General features: G+C 42.9%; 1 pseudogene across 1 annotated transcript; it reads right to left on the reverse strand.

The window, feature by feature from the left end:
• Positions 1-5,813: 5,813 nt before the first annotated feature.
• Positions 5,814-6,307, reverse strand: LOC308527979 (60S ribosome subunit biogenesis protein NIP7 homolog; annotated as a pseudogene). Its single transcript has one exon. The product of its transcript is annotated as a 60S ribosome subunit biogenesis protein NIP7 homolog (transcript).
• Positions 6,308-11,921: the final 5,614 nt, after the last annotated feature.

Below are 11,921 nucleotides of genomic sequence, written 5' to 3' on the forward strand. Positions count from 1 at the left end.
AAATAATTCTGAAAAATCATTTCGAATACACTTATTTGTAGTCTTGGTTCCTACCTATTACTCATAGCCACTTCTTTCCTGATTTTTGGCTTTTGTGAAAAGTTGTAGTAGGCTCTTGTTTTCACAACACAAAGAGAAGGGCCGAGTGTCTGCTAGGCATAGCTTAGATTGTTTTTCCCAGGAAAAATTTAGTGAGTAAGAGGTTTATTACTCTGTCATGGTCAGTGAATCACTTAAGTAATCTGGTAGAACTAAATGAGGGCTGTTACATGTTTCCCTCTTTAAATGCAAGTGAAATGCATATATCTGCATATGTTTACATATATATAAACATATGCATGTTTACATATATATAAACATATGCAGATACATATGTACATATACATATAGACACATACATATATACATACATATATTTGAACTGTGTTCTGACTTCCTTCTAAATTTTGTTGATCCCATATAAAGACTTCTTTTAATGAAAAGAATTAAATTTTAGTTTATTCCTCACGAGAAAGAGAAGAATACTAAAGAGAAAAAAAAATTAATGTACCTTATGTTTGATACTTTTATTTTGTTTTCTAAATTATTATAGTTTTCTGAAACCATTCTGAATTTAGTTGAAATTATCAATATTTATACTTCTAACTTTAATTTCTGGATTCCAGCTTGAATATAGTAACTTCGAAAATTTGACTTTTGAACTTGTGTATTCTAAGATAAATAATACAGTCTAATCAGAAATAGCTTTCCCAGAGGTTTTGAATTTAATGATAGTTATCCTTTATTCTATTGCTCATACATATATACCTCTTTGTTATTAGTTGTGGCTGAATAACTAATGTATTTTGTGTTTGTCATTGTTTTTCTCATATGTTTGACTAACTTTTGGTGTTTAATAATTTAGGGCTTATAAAATTAAATTAAAAGTTCTAATTTTGACCATTTGAACTAAAAATTATATGAGGAATTATGTATGAAATGTATTTGTATTTCTTAATGGTAAAAGTAGGGGAAATATTGGTATATAGCTCTAGTTACTTCTTTAAAGAAAATTTCTGAATGATTGAAAACCAAATATCTTTATTAACATTTTCAATCTTTTGTTTCTGCAAACCCCAGAAAATTTGTTAGAAGAAGTGTAGCCCCTGACTGCAGGTTCAGAATCCTTTTCCATGTTGTTTCTAACTATTTGGGTTTCTTTTTAAAAGTCACTTTAAAATGTGTCTACTCTGAGATCCTGGTGTCCATACTAGAAATGTAGGTTGAGGTTTTGATGCATTTGGAAAATCTAAGTAGAAATTTTGCTACTCAAAAGTTCTGACTGTTGGTGAAGGATTGGTGTTAATGCAAGTTCAAGTGCATAAACTCCAATGATTGTAAAACTAGACCCTGACCATTTTTTGTGACAGTAAAAGGACTTACTCTGATAGAAGTTTGGTTTAAGAGCTTCTGAGCGGAAATGCTGAGCCCTATCCACGACTGACACAACTACTTCCCAGCTCTGAGCAGAAGAGACCGATGGAAGATAAGATTAACCCACATTTCATCTGGTCCCCAAGGATTATGTTTATGTGTTTTGGCTATTTTGTTGTTTTGTTTTGTTTAAAATGGTTAAATAATACACAGTTAAGTATCAGGTTAGCATCTTGCAAAGTGACCAGTGCAGCAGAATTCTCTCTAAATATCTGAGCTTAGAGAAACACTTTCAGTTTTCTAAGTTTTTGTAGGCAGTTACTTTTGTGTTTGGGCCATTGTTCTGCTAGATCATCTGCGGGAGGCATGAAGTGTAAGGGATGGAGTGAGGGATGGGAGTATGTTTCTTGAACTGAAGCTGTTAGAGTAAGCTTAGGGGGGAGATGCATTTTCTGTTATGCTTTTCATTGCAGATTCTGTACATCTGTTTGTGGGAGGAGAGCTGCTACTCGGGACAGGATTTAAGAGACAAATTCCAAGTGACCTTTAAGAATCTGCATGGTGGGAGGTCCTTTTCCCAAACTCTGGGTTGGTCCACTGTGGGACTCACCCAGGGAAGATGATAAAATAACATTAAAGAAAGAATGGTCCCCATTCTGCATATTAAGGAGTGATTAAGACTGCAACTCAGATTAAAGTCCTTTGGAAAGATCTGTATGGTCTAGCAAACTGCCCGTGGAAACAATCCTTAAGTTCATCAGCAGTGCCACGAGATGAGCAGTGCAGCGAGGTGGGCAGAGTGCGCGTGTGCGCACATTCCTGGCTTTGACTTTTGAGAGCCCCTGTCAGAGCTGTGTTTAGTACAGGGGACAAGAAGGACCTTGTGCTGTGGCCTCTGACTGAAACTTTAACCCAAAGGCAAGTCTGGCTATTTGTCCCAATGCCTTCATTTGGGGTGAGGAGGAGCGCTCCCCCAACTAGTCCCTTTCCCCTGTGGAAGCCAGAGGGGCAGCTGAATGTCTTCAAGGAGCTCTTGTATTTCTCTGCATAATGTAAAGACTTGTTATTTCAGGATGACTGACCTGCTCAGTGACACACATGTTCCAAATAAAGATTTTGCATGAAAGTACCTATGTTCATTGTCTTTGGCTGTGGGTGCCAGAGCTGCCCTGTAAGCCTTAAAGGCTGGTCCCCAGAGGGCAGCAAGCTGCACCGAGCATGGCTCAGATGGTGTAGGTAGCAAAGGGACAGGTGGCCCAAGATGTCCCAGCACCTTTAGTCTCCACCAAATACTAGTATTTCCTGGGTGTTGAAGCTCCTCTTCACGTTTTTCACAAAGGCTTGCTGACGTGGGGACTTGGTTTTCATTTCGAGTCCATCACTAACCATGTGGCCTTGCACCCTTCTCTACCCCAAATTCTGTTTTCCAATCTAACCTCTCTTACTCCTTGACTATAAGAATCAAATACATAGACAAGTGCCGGGGTCTTTTCCGCATCTACAAGGGTTCAGGAATCTGGAGAAGGGCTGTGCATAAATGAATGACAAGACTAGAGAAGAAATATGAATTTGGAAGGCATTCTGGGGTGCCAGAGGGAAACTTAGTTCTAGTGCTAAGCTCTCCAAATCTCCAGACCCCTGGCTTTTTATTCCCACATTTTGCCCTATAGCAAAGCAGACATACATATCAAAGTTAAAGTATTATCAGGTTGGGGGAACTGCCCTCAGCTGTCCGGCAGCAGGCAATAATATATGCAGATCTTCAGCCCTGCTGAAGCCCCAAGGTTCATCAGCCTTCTGATGAACTTCTTGCATAATTATCACCTGCTGGAATTTGCTTCCAGCAGAAAAGCCCCTGGCACACTGTGGCATTCCATGCATGGAAAGTGATGCAGACATGTACTTTATGGGGAACAGAGTAAATAAATGTGTGTCTGGCAGCTTGTAGGTTTTAAATCCAGGCCGGCCTTGGTCTTGTTCAAAGATCCATCTCATTTCTAGTATTGGGATTCTAGAAGCAGAAGCACATGCTTTAGATTGGTTTCTAGTAGCTCAATAAACATATAAGCTGTTGTTTCTGAGTTTGGTCCTTCTTTCGAATTTAAGCTCCTTGTCTGTCCCATTAGGTTTGTAGACTGTTGTCCTTGTTCCTTCCTTGGCTCTGAGTGTGTGGGTCTCAACACTTGAGTGTACCAGAGCCCTCGCAGTAGTCTGAAATTTCAGATCATGTTGAGATGTGGGTTTTAAAATAAGAGCTATTCCAAGTTGGTTGATAATTGAATCCATATATTAAAATTTAACTGAAAAAGATCTTGACCAAACCTACGCATCAGAGAACCCAATCCTGGGCCTGGCTCTGTGTTAACTAGCTATGACCCACCACCTCTCCTACTCTTTGGAAGTAGAGAAGAGAGATTGAGCTAACTGGTTTTTTCCAACTTTGAGGTTATATAACTGCCCTGGCTGGCATAGCTCAGTGGTTGAGTGTCAACCTATGAACCAGGAGGTCACAGTTCGATTCCTGGTCAAGGCATATGCTTAGGTTGCTGTCTTGATCCCCAGTGTGGGGCATGCAAAAGGCAGCTGATCAATTATTCTCTCATCATTGATTTCTCTATCTTTCCCTCTTCCTTCCTCTCTGAAATCAATAAATATGTATTTTTTAAAAGATTATATAACTATTTCTTGGAAAAATTGGAAGTCCCATAGGGTCTTTTGCCCTGCCTGAAAACTCCAGAACTAAAATGATTTCAAAACTACAGCTGCACATGACTGCAGACTGGGTCATGGCCAGGGCAGGAAGCCCTGACATTACTTTTTTTTTTTTTTTTACTTCCCCATTCCACTAATTTATCATGCTCTCTCCTCCACGCCACAGCTATAGAGCAGCCAAGAGGCTGACAATCTTGATTCTCCCAATATATTATTCTTAGGTTAGAGCAGGGCACTGAGGTGTTTATGAGCCTGGACATCAGCCCAAGGCTCACAATTTTGGCTGCTTGGGGTCCTTTTTAAAAAATTCTTACCATTTATTCAACACCTATCATTTGCCAGGTACTGCTAGATACTTTACAATCATGAATCCTAATTCTAAAAACTGTTCTTAAATAGATGGTTAAAGCTGTTTTTTAAACAAGAAAATGCAGCTCAATAAAGTTTAATGATTCATCTACAGCAGCGGTTCTCAACCTGTGGGTCGCGACCCCTTTGGCTGCCAAAGGACCCTTTCACAGGGGTCGCCTAAGACCATCCTGCATATCAGATATTTACATTACGATTCATAACAGAAAAATTACAGTTATGAAGTAGCAACAATAATAATTTTATGGTTGGGGTCACAACATGAGGAACTGTATTTAAAGGACCAGAAGGTTGAGAACCACTGATTTAAAGCATCACAGAGATGGTAGGTATTAGAACTAGGTTTAGAAGACAGGTTTTCTTCCACACCACACAACACTTACTATAAGGAAAAGTAGCAGAATAAATTGCTCTTAGTATTTTATCCACTTTTCATTTCATGGCCTAGTATTCTCATATAGCAATATCTATCTTTCATAATATCCTATATAATAAAAGCCTAATATGCAAATTGCCCCCTCAGGCAGTCATTTGACTGGCAGGGGGAAGGAGTGGAGGCACTGCCAGCCCCCATGGGCATTGACGAGAGTGGGACCACAGCAGGATGGTAGAGCAGGTGAGTGGGTGGCGCCAGGCCAAGGTGGGTGCGAGCAGGGGCCCAATTGCCCCACCGATTGCCCTGCAGATGGTGACCAGGGGCAGCCGTGGGGGGCGGGGCTGCTGCTCAGATCCCAGGCACTGAGAGAGCTGGGCAGGGGGCCCTGTGGGTGGGATGGTGGAACAGGTGAAGGGGTGGCACCAGACCAAGGCGGGGTGCCAGGCGGTGCTGCGGGGCTCCGAGGCTGGGGGCACGAGCTGGGGCTGTGAGGCTGGGGACGCAAGTGGGGGCCCAATCTCCACAAGCCAACCCGAGGGACCCCACCCATGCACGAATTTGTGCACTAGACCTCCAGTTAATAAATAAATATGAAAACCGGTTGTATTCTTACCATGAGTTTGGAAAGCAGTGTTATCACAAATAACAATAATAAGCTATTCTTGTCCTCAATTAGTACCTTTTACTGAAAATAAGAAACCCTCTGATTGAAATATAAAACACAATATTCTATTTAGTAACAAACACCCAAAACACCATTTTTTTTTTACCCATTTCTGAATCCAGCCTGTATTTTCTCCATAATAGGAAGAATATTAAACTAACAAGTTCCTGGAGAGATCACAGTGTTGACAAAATTCAACATGATAGTGGAGTCTTCAAAGACACAGGAAACAAAGCTTGGCCCTTCCACACAGCCATAAGTCCTTGGGATGATTTCATTTTAAGTTAATGTTTCTTCAAGTCACACATATTCCCCAAAGTCTGCTTAATGAAATACCACAATCACCATGGGGTCTACTTTCCTGCAGTCTTGTGTAGACTTTGCTGCCACCCCAAAACCCAAAGGACGGTCTGCAATGGAGTACACCACCACTCCCCATACTGAGAAGTATTTTCAGTGTTTCAATCTAGATTTTAACACATGGTTCGTATACCGGAAGGACTGCTCTGCTTCAGCTTTATCCACACTTTGTACTTGGCATAGGGTGTGAGGTAATCCAGAGCTGTGATGTGCAACTGGAATTTGTGAGTCTTTCCCAAGCAGGTCCCCAGCAACATCAGCTTGTCACCAGAGATGTTGGCAGCCAACTTCAAGATCTTTTCACTCACACAGTACACCCAGTAGGAGTGCAGCATGATACAGTAGGTGCCATCAGGCCTATTGTCCAGCAGCTCAAGATTCTCCCTGATGTATTTTGCTATCTTCTCAAACATGACATGGGCCCCATTTTCCCACTGTTGGAAAACCAGATCCTGCTTAGGATCCTTTTAAATGCATTTAGTTTCAGAGATGTTTGAGTCTCATCAGGTAAGCTTCTACCTCACACATAAATCTTCCCCCAGGCTGTCAACTTGTATTTATTTCACAGGCTGGAAATGCTGTCGGTCACTCCACTGCTTAGAATTTTGGGGACAACAGCTCCATGGAAAGCTAAGTACCAGCCCTTTCAGTCCCAACTAGCCACTGGTGTGGATTCAGCTGGAGAACCCAGCTCTTCTCTGAGCTATGGGAGGTTTGTACCTGATCACAGAGGCTCCATTTACTGTTTCTTCTCCTGGCTGCCTTTCTCTCTTCTGTGCTTCCTGCTGCATTAACTGGATGTTTTTACCTTCCTCAACCACACTGCTGCATTTCCAAGATTATGATAGCAGGGTCAGCTTCTGGAGAAATAAACCCAAATGTGCATTTATCTAGAGTTTCTTTGGGGTATTTAAAACCAGTTATCAACATAGGGATGAGGGGAAAACAAGGACATTAATATTGTTGGGTCCCTCCTATGTGCCAGGTATGTTGTATGCATTGATTTATTTAATACACATCATTTCACAAAAGACAACGGGTACAGAGAAGAATAATTCCTTACAGAGGCAACAAGCAGCAAAGCAGGGATTCAAACCTATTTGAATGCCCCAAAGTCCATGCTATTTATCTTAGCTTACTGTACCCCAGGAGAATGAGAGAATGATCCTCCAGTGAGTCAGAAAAGTCAAAGGTAACAGCTTATACAGTGGGGCATTGACTTACGAGTGTCCCAACTAACGAGTTTTTTGAGATACCAGCTGTCTCTCCACCGATTTTTTGCATTGAGTTGACAGAGTAATTTGAGTTAACAAGCTCCTTAACGAGCTCCTTAACGAGCTCGGTCTCAGAACGAATTAAACTCGTAGTCAAGGCCCCACTGTAATATTAAATGAATTTGTTAAGATTGGGTTCAGCTGTTTATGTCAGAAAATTGGAAACAATCATGACTTAAACATGATGAAAGCTATTTCCCTTACACTTCAAAGGAATCCAGAGGCAGGCAGTCCAGCGTGTTAGCGCAATAACAATTGGGGAGCCGGCCTCCTTGTATCTTTCTGTTCCAGCATTCTCACATAGTGCCTTCCATCCTCAAGGAAACCTCATGGTCCAAGATAGCTTCTAGAGTGCCAACCATCTTAGACACTTTCCAGGTAGCAGAAAGGAGGAAGAATTCTCCTTAGCTTCCTTTAAAGAGACTTCCAGGACTATTCTACACTTTTCTGCTTATATTCCATTTGCTGGAACTTGACCCATGTTCAAACTAGCTGCAAGGGAGGCTGGAAAATGTAGTCATTTAAAGTGGGCACCATTGTGAGTCTGAATAAAAATCAAAATTCTATGACTAATAAAGAGAGTGATGATAGTTATGGACTGGCAACCAGCAGTCAATGCCACACTTAAACTACCTCAAGGCATTAGCCTCGGGGTCTGGATGCTCACCAACCAGGAATGCCTCCTATGTCTCTGTGGAAGGCTTTGTGATGGGAGCCTCTCAGGTCACAATGAAGAATTTGTCTCACCAAAGACTAAGGATGTTGTTCCATAGGGGGAGTTTTTAACAGTGCCTCCTTTCCCAAGAGGGAGCAGCCACGAGGCCAAAAGGGCCAGCTGTGAAGAGCCACCTCAGCAGACCAATCTTAGGGTCTATCAATTGCAAACCCTTGTTTTCCTGGGTGAATCACCTTCAGCAGAAAAAAATGATTTTACTACATTGGTGCCCATGGTAAACAAAAACAGTGTGAGGGGAATGGAAAACGGAAGTTTAGATGCCAAGTGTCTGGTTTCTGGGTTCTGGGAACAGCAGACTTTGTTCACCCCTGTCTGTTCTCCTGTGGACACTCATCGCACCTTCTTCAGAGGCAGAGATGTGGATTCTGGGTTGTCTACATCAGGGGTCCCAATAATCTTCAGGAGAAAACCTCAGGTTGATAGGACCAGCAACTGCAGAAATGGAGGGAGCAGCACAAGTACCTGCATCCTCACTGGAAAGGCTATGCCACTGCCTTCCTGCCTGAGATTAGACCCTGTCCACCTTGGCCACCCTGCAGTTTACCACAAGGGAACCAGAACTAACTCTGAGCAGTTCAGATAGCAGGTATTACCACTGAATATTTTGCATTTCTAATTATTTTATTTCACGTCAGTCGCAGTGGAAGAGTTCTGAACTCACTTAACTCGTTTGTTGAGATTTTTATTTGTAGAGTTATTTTTTGTTGAAGAAAATACAACCCAGAAACACTTTTTAATTTTTTGTCAGACTTTGTGACTAAAGTAAAAAATGAAACAGAAACCACAAGAAAACATTTAAAGATGTCAGGGGGGAAATGTTGCCACGGATGGCATGTTCATGCACCATAAATTAGCATGGCATAAAATACTATGCTCCTGGTGGGTCTATCTCTGAGAGGGAGCAAAAGAGTTCACTTCTGAAAGGGTGGGTGTGCTAAGCTAAGTCGGAGGGGATGTTGGGAAAGTGGGGAAAGACAACTACTAAATTTCAACAAACCTTGAAGACATGTCATTATTTGTTTTATTATTAAAAAGGAAGAAAATGCTATTAATTATATTATTTCTTGCCTTGGGTTCAGAGCTGTTAAGATGTGAAAAAGAGAGGTGCCCATACAGCTGGCGAAGTACAGTAACTAACCTTCATTCCTCACTCTCTGGGGTTCCACAAGCACACCTCCCCCTGGGGGCACTGCTCAGCTGGTTCTGGAATGACCTGTGATCCAGGAGTTCCTGACCATCTGCACAGGCAGCAGAGACGTTTGGGCTGTGGCTTTGAAACTTGGGTGTGTATTCCAATGCCTGGAACTTGTTAAAAGAGAAAAGGAGGCTGATTTAGTATGTCTGGCAAGGGAACTAAAACACTTATTTTTTAACTAGGACATCACATGATTTCAATGCACTCAGTCCCATAGACACTTAGGGAAATTCTCTGGAGTCTTCAGAAGTGTTTCAATAGACCAGAAACCAGAGCTTCTGTCAGTCCTTCCTGGCTCAGAGTGCCCCTGCATGCTCATGCCTCTCACTGGCTGGCCTTAGCCTTCTCTCCTTTTGACAACACCCATTCATCCTTCAGGTCTCACTTAAGTCTCAGGTTGTGCAGAAGCTCCCTGACCAACCAGGTGAGCTTGGTATTTAGGTCTAAATGTGATCCCCCCAAATTTATATGTTGAAATGTAACACCCAAGGTGAAAGTGTTGGGAGGTAGGGCCTTTGGATGGTGATTAGATCAGGAAGGTAAAACCCTAATGAATGGGATTAGTACCCTTATAAAAGAGACTCCAGAGAGTCTAAGATGGTGGCAGATTAGGTGGAAGCTACACTGACCTTCTGGTACCAAACTGGAATTCCAACTAAAATATAGAAAAATCATCCTGAATAACCAACTGAAGACTAGCTGGAGAGAAGCCTTATAACCAAGGACATAGAGAGGAGGCCAAATCAAGACTGGAAGAAAGTGTGGAGATGTGAAAGTGCTGGCTAGACTCCCACAGGCAGCAGCAGAAATTCCAGAGAGATATCTCATCTGGGGGGGTCCCCCTGAAAAGTCTGGAGTTTAAACCCCAAACCTGGAACTCCAGCCCACAACTCTATAACTGGGAAAGGTGCCCACATAACATCTGGCTGTGAAAAGTGAAAGGGCAAGGGCTACGCCCTCCATCTTACCCTAACAGCCATGTGCACAGCAGAGCTTCTTCCCGGAAGCCCAGGCCTCTGCTAGCCACGCCCAGGATTTCTTTGAACTAGCCAGTGACGGTCAAGGGAGGTGCACGCCATGGATATGACCACATCCTGTGTGGCAGGAACTGACTTGCGCCTGGCCAATCAGCAGGGCCAACGGTCACCTCTCCTCCCCTTACTCCACCCCCCTATAAAACTCCTTCCCACCGGGCTAGCCCCCTCTCTGCCACTTGGCTTACCGTTGGGTCGGTGAGTGTGGTCGGGGAGCCGAACTAGTTCGAATAAAGACTCTCTGCTTTTGCATCGGATTTGGCTGGCTCCCTGGTGTGGTCTTTTGGGGATCCTGAAATCTGGGCATAACAAAAAGTAGCAGGGTTTTTGTCTATTAGGGATAGATGGCTAGAAATGCAGGCACCCTCTTAAAAGACCAACACATAAAATTTCATTTGCAGCTGCTCACCTAGGGCCCCAGCAGAGGAAGGGCAGAGTAGACTAGAGCTGTGTGAGGAGAATATAGGGTTGGTGTCTCTGGGGAAAGAGCTGTGAGGACAGTCACCTGGATCCCTGTGCTGAGTCATTCTCCCATAGAGCAGAAGCCATCTTTCTCAGGCAGACCTTTCCCATATATGCAGCATTAGCCTGGGGGAAACAAAAAGCCTTACTCTTTGGATTCCTTCTTGCCCCACCCTGTGGAGCTTAGCCCTGACTATAGCCAGAGGTTCATTAAGTGGCTGAGGCTAATAGACAGCTTGCAGGCAGAGGCAGGTCCCTGGGTGTTTTGAGTCTTTGCCTGACCTGCTCCTGGGCCTGGGGCTAGTAAAATCAGATCTTAGTGCACAGCTTGTTTCTTTCCACATGCACCCAGGCCCAGCAGAGGAAGCCACAAGCTGTGGATCACTGATAGCTCCAAACAGGTGCTCAAGGCCAATCAAAGACAGTGTCTGACAATGGCCTGCACCAGAGTCCCTCCAAGAGGCCCAGAACCAGTAAACCCAGTGGCTAGCTTCAGACAACAACAGAGCAGGATCCAGTAAGCTTCATAAGCAGCATATCCACAGGGAGATATTGGCAGGCACCAAATCCTACTGAGGTGAATTCTGTTTCATGTTATCAGCACCTGCACAGCAGCCTGCATGCTGTATTGGGGGTTAAGCCTCACCATCAGCCAGCCTAAAGGTTGAGCCCACACACAAGTGGGCCAATAGCAATCAAAACTCAGTTACAAAAGGAGGGCCCACACAATGTAAAAAGACTCATTCTTAGAGCACCCGGTTTTGGTGATCAGGGAGACTGTGCCACTGGATACCACAGGCAACCTACTATATAAGGCTACCCTACAAAGACAGGGAGTTTAGTAAATCTATCTAATATATAGAAACAAAATCAAACAGGCAGCCAAGATAGGGAGACAAAGAAACAGGCCCCAAATGAAGGAACAAGGGAATTCTCCAGAAGAAGAATTAAATGAAGTGGAGATAATCAATTTATCAGATATAGAGTTCAGAATAATGATTATAAGGATGCTCAACAGCATGAGAAAGGATATAGAAACCATAAAAAAGGGCCACTAAAAATAAAGAATGAAATGAAAGAAATAAACAACAGACTCAATAAAGCAGAGGATCGAATCAGTGATTTGGAAGATAAGGTAGAAAAAAACACCCAGTCAGAACAGCCAAAGGGTACAAAGAAATGAGGACAGTTTAAAGGACCTCTGGGACAACATGAGTGTCAACATCCATGTGACAGAGGTAGAAGGAGAAAAGAGAGAGCAAGGGATTAAAACCTATTTGAAAAAATGACAGAAAACTTCCCCTACTTGGTGAAAGAAATAGACTT

This window comes from Myotis nattereri (assembly GCF_964212035.1).
Source record: "Myotis nattereri genome assembly, chromosome: 1".
NCBI classification, from domain to species: domain Eukaryota; kingdom Metazoa; phylum Chordata; class Mammalia; order Chiroptera; family Vespertilionidae; genus Myotis; species Myotis nattereri.